At 39.4% G+C, this 3,419-nt stretch overlaps 1 protein-coding gene and 1 pseudogene across 1 annotated transcript in view; both read left to right on the top strand.

The window, feature by feature from the left end:
* Nucleotides 1–3,419, top strand: part of PSMD5 (proteasome 26S subunit, non-ATPase 5) — a 25,833-nt gene that overhangs the window by 15,548 nt on the left and 6,866 nt on the right. The gene's annotated exons all lie outside the window — the stretch shown is intronic.
* LOC100958882 lies at nt 226–855 on the top strand (annotated as a pseudogene).

Here is a 3,419-nt window from a genome sequence, read left to right as displayed (position 1 = left end):
AAAAAAAAAAAAACCTTACCAATGAATTTAAGGAGGTAGAAGATCTGTACACCAAAACTATAAAACGTTAATGAAAGAAACTGAAGAAGAGGACGATGAGTGGCCAAAGAAGCGGGAGGATCTGAAAGTGCTGGACGCTGAACCCAGCTGCGGGAAAGAGGGAAGAAGGAAGGAAATGCAGCGTGAAGACCTTGATGTCTGCTGAGGGAGAAGGTGTTGAAGAGAATGTCTTCTTGAGGTGGAGGTTGGGGAGGTTTTAATCCAGGTGGTGGAGGTGGAGGCTTCAACCTCGATGGCAGCAGCAACAACCACTTCCGAGGTAGAGGAGGAGGCAATTTCAGAGGCGGAGGCAGCGGCAGGGGAGGATTTAGACGAGGTGGTGGCCGTGGAGGATTTAACAAAGGCCAAGGACCTCCAGAAGGTGTAGTCTTATTGGGAGAGTTCCTGCACCCCTGTGAAGATGACGTAGTTTGTAAATGTACCACTGATGAAAATAAGGTGCCTTATTTTAATGCTCCTGTTTATTTAGAAAACAAAGAACATATTGGAAAACTGGATCAAATATTTGGGCAACTTAGAGATTTTTATTTTTCAGTTAAATTGTCAGAAAACATGAAGGCATCATCCTTTAAAAAACTACAGAAGTTTTATATAGACCCATTTAGGCTACTGTCACTACAGCGGTTTCTACCTCAACCTCCAAGTGAGAAAGGACCCGCAAGAGGTGGTGGCAGGGGAGGTCGAGGAGAAGGAAGAGGAGCAGGAGGCAGAGTTGGTGGCTTTAGAGGTGGAAGAGGAGGTGGGGGCTTCAGAGGAGGAAGAGCGGGTGTTGGTTTCAGAGGGAGAGGACATTAAGCATAACAGTGAACAGACTTCTTACCTGTTGGCTTCTGCATTAACCTGCGTGTTCTACTTCTGTAGAATTGAAAACTTGCTTCTAAGCAAGTCTTGGAAGATCTGATCATTTTAGGACAGTGGAGCTAAAATGTCAGTGTCATGAAGAAATGAGTGCAACAGTGAATTTTACTCTAAAAGATCATGAACAAGTCTTTTAATGTTTTGTACAGTGGCTGGCACTCCGTGGGTGCATAAATGAGCAGTTTTCATTTTCATTTGAATTTTTAAAATAAAATGTTTTATTCCTTAAAAAAAAAGTTGAAGAAGACACAAATAAATGGAAAGTTATTCCATGTTCATGGGGAAATTAATATTATTAAAATGTCTGCTCACTGGGCATGGGGGCTCATGCCTGTAATCCTAGCACACTGGGAGACCAAGATAGGAGTATTACTTAAACCTAAGGATATCAGACCAGCCTAAAAAACACAGCAAGACTGGGCAGCACTTGTGTCTCAAAGGAGTAGGGCACTGGCCCCATATGCTGGAGGTGGGTGGGTTCAAACCCAGCCCCAGCCCAAAACTGCAAAAAAAAAAAAAAACAAAACACAGCAAGACCCTGTTTTTACAAGAAAGAAAAAAATTCTTTGGGCATGATGGCAGGTATATAGTGCCTATAGTTTCAGCTACTCAGGAGTCTGAAGCAGGAGGATTGCTTGAGTCCAGGCCTTGAGGTTAGAAAGAGCTATGATGATGCCAGTGCACTGCACTGTAACCTGGGGAACAGCAAGACTTTGTCCTTAAAATAAAAAAGTGCAAGCTACCCAAAGAAATATACAGATTTAGATCAGCCCCTAGCAAAATTTCAATGACAGTTTTTATAAAGTAGGAAAAAAAAAAAACTGTAAGTCATATATAACCACAAAAGACTTCGAATAGCCAAACAATCTTGAACTAAAAGAACAAAACTGGATGCATCATCGTACTTCAAAATATACTACAAGGCTATAGTAATCAAGACAGCATGGTACTGTCATAAAAGCAGACACATAGACCAATGTAAAGCAGAATAGAGAACCCGGAAGTAAATCCACGCGTTTATGGTCAATTGATTTTTGACAGAGGTGCCAAGAAGATTCAGTGAATGAAGGACAGTCTCCTCAATGACTGGTGTTTAGACAGCTGCAGAAGAATGAAATTAAACCCTTATCTACAGTGTATTCAACAGTCAACCCAATTAGCTAATCATGATACCTGAAAGTATAAAACTACTAGAAGAAAACACGAGGGAAAAGTTCCATGACATTGGTCTTAGCAAAGATTTTTTGGCTATGACCCCAAAGCACAGGCAACCGGAGCAAAAATAGGCATAATGGGATTACATTGAACCAAAAAACTGCACAGCCAAGAAAGTAATTAGTAAAGAAGAAACCCATAGAATGGGGGAAATTATTAGCAAACAGTATAACTGGTAAAAGATTAGTATCCAAAATACTTATATGAGGAACTCAACCCAATAGCAAGAATAGAACCCAGTTATGAAAAGAGCAAGAGATCTGAATAGACCATTCTCAAAAGGTGGCATATACATATAGCCAATAGGCATATGAAAACATGTTCAACATCACTAAACACCAGGCAAACGCAAATTAAAACTACCCCAATTGAATAGCTAATACTAAAAAGACAAAAGATAACAAGTGTTGGCAAAGATGTGGAGGAAGGGGAACCCTTGCCTACTGTTGGTGGGAATATAAATCAGTATAGCCATTGTGGTAAGCAGTTACGGAGGTTTCTCACAAAATTAAAAATAAAACTACTATATGATCCAGCAGTCCTACTACTGAGTATATATCCAAGGGATGTGAAATTATTATGTCAAAGAGGTAACTGTTCTCCTGTTTTCATTAAGAACATTATAACAGCCAAGATAGAGAATCAGCCGAAGTGTCCATCAGTGGATGATGACTGTAGTGTGTATTCACACATTTATACCATTTAGCCTCATGAAAGAAGGAAGTGCTGTCATTTGCAAAAACATGGATAAACCCATAAGGCATTATGTTAAATGATAAACCATGCATAAAAAGACAAAATACTGCATGATCTCATGGAATCTAAAGAAGATGAACTCGTAGAAATAGAGATTAGAGTGGTGATTACAGGGCCTGGGTTGGGGGGTAGTGGGTAGATGTTGGTTAAAAGATACACAATTTAAGTAGGAGGAATAAGTTCAGGATCTGTTGTTCACATACAGTGTGGCTACTATAGTTAATAACAGTGTGTCGTTTTTGAGAATTTCTAAGAGTAGATTTTGAGTGTTCTCACTGCAAAACATACATGAGATTATGCATCTGGCGGTTACTTCAGTTAGCCATACCACAATGTATACATGCATTGTACACAATAAATATTTATAATTTTTTGGTCAATTTAAAAGACTAATTTTGTAAAAAGGAAGATCACCCCTACCCCTTTCAGGAGGTCAAATCTCTTGCCCTGGGAGCCATGTGCTGTTGACTGATTTTCTAGGAACATAGTGCTATTTAACACATTAGAATATTTTTCTTTTTTTTTTTTTT

Source organism: Otolemur garnettii, unplaced genomic scaffold, assembly GCF_000181295.1.
Source record: "Otolemur garnettii isolate 467f Iridium unplaced genomic scaffold, OtoGar3 scaffold00014, whole genome shotgun sequence".
In the NCBI taxonomy this organism is placed as follows: Eukaryota; Metazoa; Chordata; class Mammalia; order Primates; family Galagidae; genus Otolemur; species Otolemur garnettii.
This window is presented reverse-complemented; position numbering and strand designations above follow the sequence as displayed.